The 17,743-nt window shown below is 44.2% G+C and overlaps 1 protein-coding gene across 6 annotated transcripts in view; it reads left to right on the top strand.

Annotated features, from left to right (window-relative positions):
• Positions 1–17,743, top strand: part of GUCY2F (guanylate cyclase 2F, retinal) — a 213,949-nt gene that overhangs the window by 126,195 nt on the left and 70,011 nt on the right. The window lies entirely within an intron of this gene.

Raw genomic sequence — 17,743 nt, 5'->3', positions numbered from 1 at the left:
CATCAGCATATGTATTCAAAGGAATGCCAACTGCGCCTTTCAAGTATTCTTTAATGGAAAAACAAGTCTATAGGTGCATTTATACCAAAGTAATAAAAACATGCAAATGTTCAATAGAGAGACATGCAATATCATACATCCCAACTGTCCTGATTTTCGCGGGACAGTCACGTCGTTTGGGGTCTGTCCTGCAGTGTCCCACCCACGGGCCGCAGTGTCCCATGGTGGGGGAGGCAGTTGGGAGGCTCTCTATCACACGCTGCTCAACTGTAGAGCAGCGGTGAGTAGACAATGAGCGCAGGCGCATAGCGTCTATTCGCGACAGTCAAGGGGACTTGGGGCATGCCAGCAGCTCACAGAGCACTGGGCATGCCCCTAAAGTGACGGACACTGGGAGGCGTGGCTCACGGATACAGCATTCCCGTGAGGCCATGCCCCTTCACTGAGAGCATGCCCCTTTTTCAGGACCGCATGGGAGTCCCGAGTAGCATATCAAGAAAGTTGGGATGTATGCAGTATAGATAGTGCATATACGTACTCACATTATTTACTTAAGGCTACACCAAGCAGCGATCTAGAACGAGAAAGGAAAAGTAGTGGGGTGGGTGTGACTGTGAAGTAATGGTAAGCTGGACTTTGCAGTGACATTCTTACTCTCCCCATCTTACATACTGTATTGTATAGATACTCTGAAAATTTGTAATTATCATAGGCTAGTTGCAGTAAGATGATTTCTACGTAGGGCATTCTATTTTAGACATTGTAAAGATTATAGTCAATAAAACATAGCTTTTAATATATTATCCCTTTTACAATAGTGGGGTATTATGACTGTAATTGTGACATTGTCAACCCCTAAGACACTGTACACATATACGTTCATCAAACTATATCTTCATAAAAAGTGATTTAATCACACAGAATTAGACAGACGTCAAATTGTCTCATGACAATAAGGAATTGTATTCACTCTCTTATGAGTAATTAGGCAGGCTAAGCACGTGTTGTTTCCTTTCCTTTCAGGCACGTTAATGTTGTAATCTGACACAAAAAAATTAACTGATATTTACATAAACATTTCTGTATATCAAAATAATACAGCACCTTGATCCTTTCTGTCTTCTCAAAGTACGATATCAGAATCAAATTCTAAGTATATGGCAGATTTTCTAGTCATGGGGGCTAGCTGTGTAGGATTGATAATTAGACATAGGGATAGTCAGGCAACTGTCTTGTCTGTTTCTCATCCTATAGTGCAATCTAAAACAATTGTTGAGGCTTTGGCTGCAACTACAATTATTCTCCGGATAGAACGGGAGATACATATATTACATGTAAGACACACTAGAAAACTGATGTCACCATGAACATTCGCTCTTTCCCCAAATGACAGACATGAAGTACAGCGCAAGATGTCTTGATACCTTCTGCTTTCTCTTGTAATCAAGGAGGGGACAAGAGATTAGTGATGAGCGGGTTCGGTTCCTCGGAATCCGAACCCCCCCGAACTTCACCCATTTTACACGGGTCCGAGGCATACTCGGATACTCCAGTATTGCTCGGTTAACCCGAGCGCGCCCGAACGTCATCATCCCGCTGTCGGATTCTCGCGAGATTCGGATTCTATATAAAGAGCCGCGCGTCACCGCCATTTTTCACTCGTGCATTGGAAATGATAGTGAGAGGACGTGGCTGGCGTCCTCTCACTTTGTTTCAGAACTTTCAGGGGGCTGCAAATATCTTTATTCTGGGGACCAGCAGTATTATAGGAGGAGTACAGTGCAGAGTTTTGCTGACCAGTGACCACCAGTATTATACGTTCTCTGCCTGAAAAACGTTCCATATCTGTGCTCAGTGTGCTGCATATATCTGTGCTCACACTGCTTTATTGTGGGGACTGGGGACCAGCAGTATTATATAGGAGGAGTACAGTGCAGAGTTTTGCTGACCAGTGACCACCAGTATTATACGTTCTCTGCTTGAAAAACGCTCCATATCTGTGCTCAGTGTGCTGCATATATCTGTGCTCACACTGCTTTATTGTGGGGACTGGGGACCAGCAGTATTATATAGGAGGAGTACAGTGCAGAGTTTTGCTGACCAGTGACCACCAGTATTATACGTTCTCTGCCTGAAAAACGCTCCATATCTGTGCTGCATTGTAATATATAGTAGGAGTACAGTGCATAATTTTGCTGACCACCAGTATATAATATATAGCAGTACGGTACAGAAGGCCACTGCTCTACCTACCTCTGTGTCGTCAAGTATACTATCCATCCATACCTGTGGTGCATTTCAGTTTTGCACAGTTTGCTGACCACCAGTATATAATATATAGCAGTACGGTACAGTAGGCCACTGCTCTACCTACCTCTGTGTCGTCAAGTATACTATCCATCCATACCTGTGGTGCATTTCAGTTTTGCACAGTTTGCTGACCACCAGTATATAATATATAGCAGTACGGTACAGTAGGCCACTGCTCTACCTACCTCTGTGTCGTCAAGTATACTATCCATCCATACCTGTGGTGCATTTCAGTTTTGCACAGTTTGCTGACCACCAGTATATAATATATAGCAGTACGGTACAGTAGGCCACTGCTCTACCTACCTCTGTGTCGTCAAGTATACTATCCATCCATACCTGTGGTGCATTTCAGTTGTGCGCAGTATATATAGTAGTAGGCCATTGCTATTGATACTGGCATATAATTCCACACATTAAATAATGGAGAACAAAAATGTGGAGGGTAAAACAGGGAAAGATCAAGATCCACTTCCACCTCGTGCTGAAGCTGCTGCCACTAGTCATGGCCGAGACGATGAAATGCCATCAACGTCGTCTGCCAAGTCCGATGCCCAATGTCATAGTAGAGAGCATGTAAAATCCAAAACACAAAAGTTCAGTAAAATGACCCAAAAATCAAAATTAAAAGCGTCTGAGGAGAAGCGTAAACTTGCCAATATGCCATTTACGACACGGAGTGGCAAGGAACGGCTGAGGCCCTGGCCTTTGTTCATGGCTAGTGGTTCAGCTTCACATGAGGATGGAAGCACTCATCCTCTCGCTAGAAAAATGAAAGGACTTAAGCTGGCAAAAGCACAGCAAAGAACTGTGCGTTCTTCTAAATCACAAATCCCCAAGGAGAGTCCAGTTGTGTCGGCTGTGATGCCTGACCTTCCCAACACTGGACGGGAAGAGGTGGCGCCTTCCACCATTTGCACGCCCCCTGCAAGTGCTGGAAGGAGTACACCAGGATGAGGATATGGTTGTTGCTGGCGCTGAGGAGGAAATTGACAAGGAGGATTCTGATGGTGAGGTGGTTTGTTTAAGTCAGGCACCCGGGGAGACACCTGTTGTCCGTGGGACGAATATGGCCATTGACATGCCTGGTCAAATTACAAAAAAAATCACCTCTTCGGTGTGGAATTATTTTAACACAAATGCGGACAACAGGTGTCAAGCCGTGTGTTGCCTTTGTCAAGCTGTAATAAGTAGGGATAAGGACGTTAACCACCTCGGAACATCCTCCCTTATACGTCACCTGCAGCGCATTCATCATAAGTCAGTGACAAGTTCAAAAACTTTGGATGACAGCGGAAGCAGTCCACTGACCACTAAATCCCTTCCTCTTGTAACCAAGCTCCTGCAAACCACACCACCAACTCCCTCAGTGTCAATTTCCTCCTTACACAGGAAAGCCAATAGTCCTGCAGGCCATGTCACTGTCAAGTCTGACGAGTCCTCTCCTGCCTGGGATTCCTCCAATGCATCCTTGAGTGTAACGCCTACTGCTGCTGGCGCTGCTGTTGTTGCTGCTGGGAGTCGATCGTCATCCCAGAGGGGAAGTCGGAAGACCACTTGAACTACTTCCAGTAAGCAATTGACTGTCCAACAGTCCTTTGCGAGGAAGATGAAATATCACAGCAGTCATCCTGCTGCAAAGCGGATAACTCAGGCCTTGGCAGCCTGGGCGGTGAGAAACGTGTTTCCGTTATCCACCGTTAATTCACAGGCAACTACAGACTTGATTGAGGTACTGTGTCCCCGGTACCAAATACCATCTAGGTTCCATTTTTCTAGGCAGGCTATACCGAAAATGTACACAGACCTCATAAAAAGAGTCACCAGTGTCCTAAAAAATGCAGTTGTACCCAATGTCCACTTAACCACGGACATGTGGACAAGTGGAGCTGGGCAGACTCAGGACTATATGACTGTGACAGCCCACTGGGTAGATGTATTGCCTCCCGCAGCAAGAACAGCAGCGGCGGCACCAGTAGCAGCATCTCGCAAACACCAACTCGTTCCTAGGCAGGCTACGCTTTGTATCACCGCTTTCCAGAAGAGGCACACAGCTGACAAGCTCTTACGGAAACTGAGGAACATCATCGCAGAATGGCTTACCCCAAATGGACTCTCCTGGGGATTTGTGACATCGGACAACGCCAGCAATATTGTGCGTGCATTACATCTGGGCAAATTCCAGCACGTCCCATGTTTTGCACATACATTGAATTTGGTGGTGCAGAATTATTTAAAAAACGACAGGGGCATGCAAGAGATGCTGTCGGTGGCCCGAAGAATTGCGGGCCACTTTCGGCATTCAGCCACCGCGTGCCGAAGACTGGAGCACCAGCAAACAGTCCTGAACCTGCCCTGCCATCATCTGAAGCAAGAGGTGGTAACGAGGTGGAATTCAACCCTCTATATGCTTCAGCGGATGAAGGAGCAGCAAAAGGCCATTCAAGCCTATACATCTGCCTACGATATAGGCAAAGGAGGGGGAATGCACCTGACTCAAGCGCAGTGGAGAATGATTTCAACGTTGTGCAAGGTTCTGCAACCCTTTGAACTTGCCACACGTGAAGTCAGTTCAGACACTGCCAGCCTGAGTCAGGTCTTTCCCCTCATCAGGCTTTTGCTGGAGACATTGAAGGAGGAGCTAAAACAGAGCGATTCCGCTAGGCATGTGGGACTTGTGGATGGAGCCCTTAATTCGCTTAACCAGGATTCACGGGTGGTCAATCTGTTGAAATCAGAGCACTACATTTTGGCCACCGTGCTTGATCCTAGATTTAAAACCTACGTTGGATCTCTCTTTCCGGCAGACACAAGTCTGCAGAGGTTCAAAGACCTGCTGTTGTGAAAATTGTCAAGTCAAGCGGAACGTGACCCGTCAACAGCTCCTCCTTCACATTCTCCCGCAACTGGAGGTGCGAGGAAAAGGCTAAGAATTCCGAGCCCACCCGCTGGCGGTGATGCAGGGCAGTCTGGAGCGAGTGCTGACATCTGGTCCGGACTGAAGGACCTGCCAACGATTACTGACATGTCGTCTACTGTCACTGCATATGATTCTCTCACCATTGAAAGAATGGTGGAGGATCATATGAGTGACCGCATCCAAGTAGGCACGTCAGACAGTCCGTACGTATACTGGCAGGAAAAAGAGGCAATTTGGAGGCCCTTGCAGAAACTGGCTTTATTTTACCTAAGTTGCCCACCCTCCAGTGTGTACTCCGAAAGAGTGTTTAGTGCAGCCGCTCACCTTGTCAGCAATCGCCGTACGAGGTTACTTCCAGAAAATGTGGAGAAGATGATGTTCATCAAAATGAATTATAATCAATTCCTCCGTGGAGACATTCACCAGCAATTGCCTCCAGAAAGTACACAGGGACCTGAGATGGTGGATTCCAGTGGGGACGAATTAATAATCTGTGAGGAGGGGGATGTACACAGTGAAAGGGGTGAGGAATCGGACGATGAGGAGGAGGTGGACATCTTGCCTCTGTAGAGCCAGTTTGTGCAAGGAGAGATTGATTGCTTCTTTTTTGGTGGGGGCCCAAACCAACCAGTCATTTCAGTCACAGTTGTGTGGCAGACCCTGTCGCTGAAATGATGGTTTGTTAAAGTGTGCATGTCCTGTTTATACAACATAAGGGTGGGTGGGAGGGCCCAAGGACAATTCCATCTTGCCCCTCTTTTTTCTTTCATTTTTCTTTGCATCATGTGCTGTTTGGGGACTATTTTTTTGAAGTGCCATCCTGCCTGACACTGCAGTGCCACTCCTAGATGGGCCAGGTGTTTGTGTCGGCCACTTGTGTCGCTTAGCTTAGCCATCCAGCGACCTTGGTGCACCTCTTTTTTTCTTTGCATCATGTGCTGTTTGGGGACAATTTTTTTGGAGTGCCATCCTGTCTGACACTGCAGTGCCACTCCTAGATGGGCCAGGTGTTTGTGTCGGCCACTTGGGTCGCTTAGCTTAGTCACACAGCTACCTCATTGCGCCTCTTTTTTTCTTTGCATCATGTGCTGTTTGGGGACTATTTTTTTGAAGTGCCATCCTGTCTGACACTGCAGTGCCACTCCTAGATGGGCCAGGTGTTTGTGTCGGCCACTTGGGTCGCTTAGCTTAGTCATCCAGCGACCTCGTGCAAATTTTAGGACTAAAAATAATATTGTGAGGTGTGAGGTATTCAGAATAGACTGAAAATTAGTGGAAATTATGGTTATTGAGGTTAATAATACTATGGGATCAAAATGACCCCCAAATTCTATGATTTAAGCTGTTTTTGAGGGTTTTTTGTAAAAAAAACACCCGAATCCAAAACACACCCGAATCCGACAAAAAATTTTCAGGGAGGTTTTGCCAAAACGCGTCCGAATCCAAAACACGGCCGCGGAACCGAATCTAAAACCAAAACACAAAACCCGAAAAAACACATCACTACAAGAGATGAGAGGAGGATCAGAGACTAGGCTGATTGAAAATAAAGGAGAGGTGTGTGGGTGCCGTGGCCGTGTGCAGTGGGAATACGGTTACATTGCCGGCGCCGGTATCCTGGCGGTCAGCATCGGGATTCCGAACACTCACAATGCCACCATCTGAAATCCCAGCTAACAGGGGCAATTCCCACTCAGCCCCCTGCCAGCATTCTCGCGGCCTGGATTCCAGCGCTGGTATGCTGACCACCGGAAACCTGCTCGCCAGCAACATATACCCAACTCGTGCAGTGTCCCTGTTACCAGCGGCATTGCAGGAACCAAGGCCCTCATTCCGAGTTGATCGGTCGCAAGGCGAATTTAGCAGAGTTACACACGCTTAGTCTACGCCTACTGGGAGTGTATCTTAGCATCTTAAAAGTGCGAACGAAGTTTACGCAATATTGCGAACAAAAAAAACTTAGCAGTTTTAGAGTAGCTCCAGACTTACTCTGCCTGTGCGATCAGTTCAGTGCTTGTCGTTCCTGGTTTGACGTCACAAACACTCCCAGCGTTCGCCCAGACACTCCCCCGTTTCTCCGGCCACTCCTGCGTTTTTTCCGGAAACGGTAGCGTTTTCAGCCACACGCCCATAAAACGCCGTGTTTCCGCCCAGTAACACCCATTTCCTGTCAATCACACTACGTTCGCCGGTGCGAACAAAAAGCCGTGAGTAAAAATCCTTTCTTCATAGCAGAATTACTTAGCGCAGTCGCAGTGCGAACATTGCGCATGCGCTCTAAGCTGATTTTCACTGCGATGCGAAAAAAAAGAACGAGCGTACGACTCGGAATGAGGGCCCAAATGCGCCAACCATCAGTCTGCCCACACACTGTAAAATAAGTAATAGTAGTAGTAGTGTGGATGGGTATGTAGGAGTCACATAAGTCTATTCCTGGCAAAACCGGCTACCCCCCTGCAGTGAGAAGCCATCTGCAGCCTCTCAGAACGTACTTTTCACCACATGGGCTAGTTTACCTGTTAGCAAGGTCTAAAAGAGCAGGACAGATACTAGGATTTTTGTCACCCGGGGTCTCTGCAGCAGCCTGCACCCCAGCCCTGGTGTCTCTACAGCAGTGTGTGTCTCCCCCTTCCTGTAACACCGTCGCAGCCTGTGTCTCTTCCCTCTATATCTCTGCAGCATAAGCCTGTGTTTGTGTTACCCCTCCCCCCACCACCTGAATCTTCTCCTTGCTCCTCTTTAAGGCAGTTGCAGGCTCCTCACACACTGTTCTTCAGCAGGCATGACATCATGACAGACAGGGAGAAAACCCTTTTTTGTGCAGGGTGAGCCCGGTCCCTATGTGTCTGCACCCTGCTGATTAGTCCAGCGACGCAAGCACGGAGTATGGTCACAAGCCTATCCCCACCACAGCATACTTCCAACTCATCAAGGTTTTCATGATTTTGCATTTTAAACTGTCTCTGTGCCACCTCAAATCTGGCACCCAGGGCACGTGCCCCTCAGCGCTCCCTCCTAGTTGCGGCTTGGACACCAGCCACATTTGCAAGGTTGCATGGCATACAAAGAGGCAATTGTGGCAGCTGACATTTTTGAGCAGACAAAAACATTTTGGTAAGTAATTTATTATTTATTTATAAAATTTCTTATATAGCGCAGCAAATTCTGTTGTACTTTACAGTTGGATACAACAGTGATAAAAGAAAACTCAGTAATAACAGACAGTCATAGAGGTTGGAAGGCCCTGCTCGCAAGCTTACAATTTATATGGAAATAGGCATTGCTATACAAGGGTAGGTGTTTTTCATTGCATAATGGTCCACCAGATTGCAAAGGTTCTTGGTGTGCCGTATGATATGGGCACACAGCAATGATGGCCTGGGGTCAGGAGGATGGGAAAGTGAAGAGAGAGAAAATATGCTATATACTGTATGTGTGGACTGTACAGTCGGGATGTAATTGGATAGGAAAGTTTATAAAGGTTATGTGCCTCACAGCTGCATTCAGAATGGATTGTAGTAGTGAGAGTCTCTTTTTGGTAAGACCAGTAAGAATAGTATTGCAATAATCAATGCGGGAGATAATAAATGCATGGATTAGAGTTTTAACAGTGTCTTGTGTAAGGTACGGTCGTATTTTGGATATGTTTTTTAGATGCATGTAACATTTTTTGGAGACAGATTGAATGTGGGGAACAAAGGACTGTTCGGAGTCAAGGATGACACATAGGCAGCAAGTTTGTGCGCTAGGATTTATTGCACAGTTCTCAATAGCGATAGAGATATCAGGTTACTAACTACAATTTGTCTGTGGAAATATAATCAATTCTGTTTTGGAAATATTAAGTTTGAGATGGCAAGATGACATCCGAGATGAAATGGCAGAAAGGCATTCAGTGACAAAGACCAATACAGATGGTGACATCAGGGGAGGATAGGTAGATTTGAGTATCATTCATGTACAGATGATACTGAAATCCAAAACAGCTGATTAGTTGCCAAAGTAATCAGGTAATATGCATAAATTATAGTGTACACTGCACAAATGTTTGTCAGGTTGTGTAGTAACAGATTCGAATGGTAACACTATGTTTGCTGCCTAACACCGCAGAATGGTTTGGCACCTTCCCTGCACATCTACAGTTTCTAAAGGGTTAAAATTGATTCACAGGTGTCTTTGTCCTGCTGTACCTCACACACAGGGAGATGTATCAAGCATTGCACAGAGATAAAGCGAATAAGTTACTAAATGCAACCAATCAGTGTCTGTCATTTCACTACCTGTGCTAGACAAATGACTTGTATCGCTGTCCAAGGCTTGATAAATCTCCCTCTAATTGTGTAATTATGTAATATATGCTTTTAACCGACACATATCAAAAGTATAAAATATGATTTGGTTATGAGGGAATAAAATATTCTGGTCACTAATGGGTGAAACTGTTTCCTACTTTAAGGGGGGAATTCAATTACATGCAGTAAATTACAGCGGATGAAACAAGGTGGTAGCCCCGGGCTTTAACTTCTGGAACTATTCAATTCTAACCCCTTTCCTATCTGAGCCCTTTGTTAATGGTGTTAACATGTGTAACAGGCATTAACACACAGAATCCATGCAAAAATTTACGGATTTGTGTGTTAACAGGGTTGTGACATCCGTTAATTCCATAGTTATCAGGGATTTTTTTTGCGTCTGTTCAGATACATAAAAACAATCCCTGATAAGTGCTGCTGACTGGCTCACTACGAGGCTAATTGAATAGCCCCAAGGGATCAATTAGCCCGCAATTTATTACCTTGGCTAATTTAATTCCCCCCTTAGTGTATTTAAGATAATTGAGCATGGTTAATATTTTTGCACTTGCTAAAACCACAGAAACTGAACACAGCAATTTTAATACTAAAACCAGGTTTTCCTTGCTGACATCAGCAGGAGCTGCAGTGTAAATATTGGTGGACAAAGAGCACTTGGACAAGTAATATCAGTGGTCAATGCAAGTTGGGCAAAGCAGTGTGTTCAGTATGTTTTGTTTGGATATGCACTGAGCCAGAGCCCTTGCTATCTTCTGGCATCCACCATATATACAGGAAGTGGTTAACATACCACCAGTCAGGACCCCCGCGATCACAATTCAGACGCTGGAATCTGGACAAGTGGTAAAACGGTGACTCTGGAATACCAACGACAGGCTATTCTCTCGTGGTGAGCGCAACAAGCCCACAAGGGGCTTTCTAGCGCTGCCGGCATACTGGTGGCTGGTATGCCGCCATCGGTATATATACTGAGTCCATATATACACAGTTATTATACTGAAATATATAAGAAGATTTGTGGTCAGTTCTCCAAAAGTTTGGAAAATCCCCCCTACCGAGTTCCTTAAAAACTGTGCAAGTGTACCTAGAAGAAGTAATGCTGTTTTGAAGGCAAAGAGTGGTCACACCAAGTATTGCATTGATTTAGATTTATTTTCTGTTCATTCACTTTGCATTTTACTAATTGATAAAAATAAACTTTTACCACTTCTATTTTTGAAAGCATTCTTGCTTTGCAGCATTTTTTTTCACACCTGCTTTAAACTTTTCAATGGTACTATATATATATATATATATATATATATATATATATATATATATATATCACCAACAATAAAGTCTTTATCCTGAGGACGATATTAAATTATCGAAACGTCGATTAGACCAAACCTGTGACCGCTGTGTCCTTTGTTGTCTGACTGAAGTCCTGCGAGTGCCACTTTATTGTTGGTGATTTATATGGTCTTTTGATCATTGGAGGAGGCACCGGGGCAGCTGCAATTTAGGTTTGAGAGTGCCGGTCCCTACATCATTTTATATATATATATATAACTTGAAAAAAAGACTGCGGCACTCAGGGTCTTGTGGCTGAATAATGTGTATTAAAAATTCACAGCATGAGGAAGTGACGCGGCTCCGGTCCGTGCGGCTAGCGCACTGGGGCTGGAGAACAAGTAACCATAGGAACAAGTTATGGACAACAACAAATGTTAAAAAAGTGCATCGTGCTAAACATTTAAATAGAATCTGATAGTGTACATATCATACCAAATACCTAACTTGCGGCTCAACCACTGACAGAATAAACATGGGAAACAATACGATTTGTGAAACATTACAAACAAATATTAAGAAAGTGCATCGTACTAGTCATATAGATAAAAACAGATGGTGAACGCATGATAAATGCTATTTATCTTGCGGCGTAAACACAGACAAAGTGAGACAATACAAATATGAAAACGTTAAAAAACGAATATTACAGTCACAGCCTGATATCAGTCCTGCTAAACGCAAGCTACTAAGGGAGCATTTTTAAATGTATAAACCCATGTGGGTGTTAATTAATTAAATCTGTCTTGAATTGCTCGATCAAGTAATGTAGCAGCATAATGGGGGAGAGAACTCTATTCAGTGCTTATCTAGATACATAATGCTAAACCAATGTCCATGTACACACTATATTAGATACACTGAGGCTAAAAGTTACGGATCCATAAACACTAAAAATTTAAATTTAATAAAAGGGATATCAAGGAGAGGTCAAGGGGTAATGGTATCAATACAATGAACTGTATCAACCTCCACTAGTACCCATTACTCAAATGTTCTTATAAAAAAACTTTTAGCCTCAGTGTATCTAATATAGTGTGTACATGGACATTGGTTTAGCATTATGTATCTAGATAAGCACTGAATAGAGTTCTCTCCCCCATTATGCTGCTACATTACTTGATCGAGCAATTCAAGACAGATTTAATTAATTAACACCCACATGGGTTTATACATTTAAAAATGCTCCCTTAGTAGCTTGCGTTTAGCAGGACTGATATCAGGCTGTGACTGTAATATTCGTTTTTTAACGTTTTAATATTTGTATTGTCTCACTTTGTCTGTGTTTACGCCGCAAGATAAATAGCATTTATCATGCGTTCACCATCTGTTTTTATCTATATGACTAGTACGATGCACTTTCTTAATATTTGTTTGTAATGTTTCACAAATCGTATTGTTTCCCATGTTTATTCTGTCAGTGGTTGAGCCGCAAGTTAGGTATTTGGTATGATATGTACACTATCAGATTCTATTTAAATGTTTAGCACGATGCACTTTTTTAACATTTGTTGTTGTCCATAACTTGTTCCTATGGTTACTTGTTCTCCAGCCCCAGTGCGCTAGCCGCACGGACCGGAGCCGCGTCACTTCCGGTGGACGTAGTGACGTCAGGACCGGGACCCGGGCAGCGCGGCTGGCGGCGGCGGTGAGTACCTCTTTATGTAATGGCTATTTAAACACTGTTTTTTGCACTGAATGGTTATCCTGACGAAGGGGCTGCGTCCCCGAAACGTAGATCTAATAAAGACACGGCTTTGCTTCACTTCAATTACAAGACTCCCAGTGCCGCACTTATTTCCACTGCTGCTTATGGGACCTAGGTCCTAGGAGGTGAGGGCACGGGAGCACTTTGCCGTTACGCTGGGGAGCGAGAGGAGTGCCGGGTCTTCAACACTATATATATATATATATATATATATATATATATATATATATATATGTATATATATATATATATATATACTGTATATTAGGGATGAGCGGGTTCGGTTCTCTGAGAACCAAACCCTACCGAACATCACGTCTCGAGCCGGGATCCGAGTCCAGCTCAGGTATTCCTGCTTGACTCAGAAACCACAGCGAGGCAAAACGTCATCATCCCGCTGTCGAATTCTCACAGGTTTTGGGCTCCATATAAGGAGCCGCGTGTCACCGCCATTTTCACTCCAGTCCTGGAGAGTGTAGCGAGAGGACGTTTCTCTCTCCTCAGTGTCTATCTGTGCGGGAAAGTGGTGTGGCGACCTGCTCTGTCTTATGTGTGTCATTCCAGTGCTGTGTTGTCCTGCATCAGTCCAGTGGTGGTGTCTTGTGCTGTATCAGTCCAGTCACAGTGGTGGTGTCCTCTGCTGCCATATGTCCAGTGCTGTTGTATAAGTCCAGTGGTGCTGTGTTGTGCTGCATCAGTCCAGTGGTGGTTTCTTGCGCTGCATCAGTCCAGTCACAGTGGTGGTGTACTCTGCTGCCATATGTCCAGTGCCGCTGTATAAGTCCAGTCCATTGCAGTGGTTCTGTGTTGTCCTGTATCAGTCCAGTGGTGGTGTCCCTGTGTTGCTGTATAAGTCCAGTGGTACTGCGGTATAAGTCCAGTGATACTGCCGTATATGTCCAGTGATACTGCCATATAAATCCAGTCCAGTGGTACTGCCGTATAAATCCAGTAGTACTGCCATATAAATCCAGTCCAGTGGTACTGCTGTAAATGTCCAGTGATACTGCCGTATATGTCCAGTGGTACTGCCGTATAAATCCAGTGATACTGCCGTATATGTTCAGTGGTACTGCTATATAATTCCAGTGATACTGCCGTATATATGTCCAGTGGTACTGCCATATAAATCCAGTGGTACTGCCATATAAATCCAGTCCAGTGGTACTGCCATATAAGTCCAGTGATAATGCCATATAAATCCAGTCCAGTGGTACTGCCGTATAAGTCCAGTGATACTACCATATATGTCCAGTGGTACTGCTGTATAAATCCAGTAGTATTGCCATATAAATCCAGTCCAGTGGTACTGTCTTATATGTACAGGGATACTGCCGTATAAATCCAGTGATACTGGTGTATATGTCCAGTGATACTGCCATATAATTCCAGTGATCCTGCCGTATATGTCCAGTGGTACTGCCGTATAAATCCAGTGGAACTGCCGTATAAATCCAGTCCAGTGATACTGCCGTATAAGTCCAGTGATACTGCTGTATACAGTATGTCCAGTGGTACTTCCATATAAATCCAGTGATACTGCCGTATAAATCCAATCCAGTGGTACTGCCGTATAAGTCCAGTGGTACTGCAATATAATTCCAATGATACTGCCGTATATGCCCAGTGGTACTGCCGTATAAATCTAGTCCAGTGGTATTGCCGTATAAGTCCAATGATACAGCCATATATGTCCAGTGGTACTGCCTTATAAATCCAGTAGTACTATTGTATAAATCCAGTCTAATGGTACTACTGTCGTATATGTCCAGTGATACTGTCGTATAAATCCAGTGATACTACCATATATGTCCAGTGGTACTGCCATATAATTCCAGTGATACTGCCGTATAAATCCAGTGGTACTACCGTATAAATCTAGTCCAGTGATACTGCTGTATACAGTATGTCCAATGGTACTGCTGTATAAATCCAGGCCAGTGGTACTTCCGTATAAGTCCAGTGGTACTGCCGTATAAATACAGTCCAGTGGTACTGCCGTATAAGTCCAGTGGTACTGCAATATAATTCCAATGATACAGCCGTATATCTCCAGTGGTACTGCCGCATAAATCCAGTGGTACTGCCGTATAAATCCATTCCAGTGGTATTGCCATATAAGTCCAGTGGTACTGCCATATAATTACAGTGATACTGCCGTATAAGTCCATTGATACTGCCATATATGTCCAGTGGTACTGCCGTATAAATCCAGTAGTACTGCCGTATAAATCCAGTCCAGTGATACTGCCGTATAAATCCAGTGATACTGCCGTTTATGTCCAGTGGTACTGCCATATAAGTCCAGTGATACTGCCATATAAATCCAGTCCAATGGTACTGCCATATAAGTCCAGTGGTACTTCCATATAATTCCAGTGATACTGCCGTATATGTCCAGTGATACTGCTGTTTAAATCCAGTGGTACTGCCGTATAAATCCAGTCCAGTGGTACTGCTGTATAAGTCCAGTGGTACTGCCATATAATTCCAGTGATACTGCCATATAAGTCCAGTGATACTGCCGTATAAATCTAGTCCAGTGGTACTGCTGTATAAATCCAGTGGTACTGCCATATAAATCCAGTCCAGTGGTACTGCCATATAAGTCCAGTGGTACTTCCATATAATTACAGTGATACTGCCGTATAAGTCCAATGATACTGCCATATATGTCCAGTGGTACTGCCGTATAAATCCAGTAGTACTGCCGTATAAATCCAGTCCAGTGGTACTGTCGTATATGTCCAGTGATACTGCCGTATAAATCCAGTGATACTGCCATATAATTCCAGTGATACTGCCATATATATCCAGTGGTACTGCCATATAAATCCAGTGCAGTGATATTGCCGTATAAGTCCAGTGATACTGCCGTTTATGTCCAGTGGTACTGCCATATAAGTCCAGTGATACTGCCAAATAAATCCAGTCCATTGGTACTGCCATATTAGTCCAGTGGCACTGCCGTATAAGTCCAGTCCACTGGTACTGCCATATAAGTCCAGTGGTACTTCCATATAATTCCAGTGATACTGACATATATGTCCAGTGATACTTCCGTATAAATCCAGTGGTACTGCCGTATAAATCCAGTCCAGTGATATTGCCCTATAAGTTTAGTGGTACTGCCATATAATTCCAGTGATACTGCCGTATAAGTCGAGTGGTACTGCTGTATAAGTCCATTGGTACTGTCCTATAAATCCAGTCCAGTGTTACTGCCTTATAAGTCCAGTGGTACTGCCATATAATTCCAGTGATACTGCCATATATGTCCAGTGGTACTGCCATATAAATCCAGGGGTTCTTCTGTATAAATCCAGTCCAGTGATACTGCCGTATAAATCCAGTGATACTGCCGTTTATGTCCAGTGGTACTGCCATATAAGTCCAGTGATACTGCCATATAAATCCAGTCCAATGGTACTGCCATATAAGTCCAGTGGTACTTCCATATAATTCCAGTGATACTGCCGTATATGTCCAGTGATACTGCTGTTTAAATCCAGTGGTACTGCCGTATAAATCCAGTCCAGCGGTACTGCTGTATAAGTCCAGTGGTACTGCCATATAATTCCAGTGATACTGCCATATAAGTCCAGTGATACTGCCGTATAAATCTAGTCCAGTGGTACTGCTGTATAAATCCAGTGGTACTGCCATATAAATCCAGTCCAGTGGTACTGCCATATAAGTCCAGTGGTACTTCCATATAATTCAGTTGATACTGCCGTATATGTGCAGTGGTACTGCCATATAAATCCAGTGGTACTGCCGTATAAATCCAGTCCAGTGGTACTGCCGTATAATTCCAGTGGTACTACCATATAATTACAGTGATACTGCCGTATATGTCCAGTGGTACTGCCGTATAAATCCAGTGGTACTGCCGTATAAATCCAGTCCAGTGGTACTGCCGTATAAGTACAGTGGTACTGCCATTTAAATCCAGTCCAATGGTACTGCCATATAATTCCAGTGATACTGCCGTATATGTTCAATGGTACTGCCATATAAATCCAGTGGTACTGCAGTCCAGTGGTATTGCTGTATAAATCCAGTCCAGTGGTACTGTCATATAATTCCAGGGAACCTGCCATATACGTCCAGTGATACTGCCGTATAAATCCAGTGTACTGACATATAAATCCAGTCCAGTGGTACTACCGTATAAGTCCAGCGGTACTGCCGTATAAGTCCAGTGGTACTGCCATATAATTCCAGTGATACTGCCATATAAGTCCAGTGGTACTGCCATATAAATTCAGTGGTGCTGTCCTGTACTGTATATTATTTACTCCAAATAATGGGATTATTAATATTTAATCCAAATAATTTTACCGGGTTTGCCCTGTGTGGTGTAGAGGTATGCTCTCCTGTGCTATTGTTATATAACTCCAGAAAAATAATGGAGAACAAAATTTTGGAGGATAAAATAGGGAAAGAACAAGAACCACTTCCGCCTAGTGCTGAAGCTCCTGCCACTAGACATGACATAGATGATAAAATGCCATCAACATCGTCTGCCAAGGCCGATGCCCAATGTCATAGTAAGAGGGCATTTAAAATCCAAAAAGCCAAAGTTCAGTAAAATAACCCAAAAAATTAAATTTAAATGGTCTGAGGAGAAACGTAAACTTGCCAATATGCCATTTACGACATGGAGTGGCAAGGAACGGCTAAGGCCCTGGCCTATGTTCATGACTAGTGGTTCAGCTTCACCTGACGATGGAAGCCCTCATCCTCCTGCTAGAAAAATGATAAGAGTTAAGCTGGCAAAAGCACAGCAAAAAACTGTGTGCTCTAAGATGGTATCACAAATCCACAAGGAGAGTCCAAGTGTGTCGTCGGTTGCGATGCCTGACCTTCCTAACACTGGACGGGAAGAGGTGGCTCCTTCCACCATTTGCACGCCCTCTGCAAGTGCTGGAAGGAGCACCCACAGTCCACTTTCTGACATTCAAATTGAAGATGTCACTGTTAAAGTACACCAGAATGAGGATATGGGTGTTGCTGGCGCTGAGGAGGAAGTTGACAAGGAGGATTCTGATGGTGATGTGGTTTGTTTAAATCAGGCACCGGGGGAGACAGTTTTTGTCCGTGGGATGAATAAGCCCATTGTCATGCCTGGGCAAAATACCAAAAAAGGCCACCTCT

The sequence above is a fragment of the Pseudophryne corroboree genome, chromosome 8, assembly GCF_028390025.1.
Source record: "Pseudophryne corroboree isolate aPseCor3 chromosome 8, aPseCor3.hap2, whole genome shotgun sequence".
In the NCBI taxonomy this organism is placed as follows: domain Eukaryota; kingdom Metazoa; phylum Chordata; class Amphibia; order Anura; family Myobatrachidae; genus Pseudophryne; species Pseudophryne corroboree.
The sequence above is the reverse complement of the archived record's forward strand: the minus strand, read 5'-3'. Positions and strand labels throughout refer to the sequence as shown.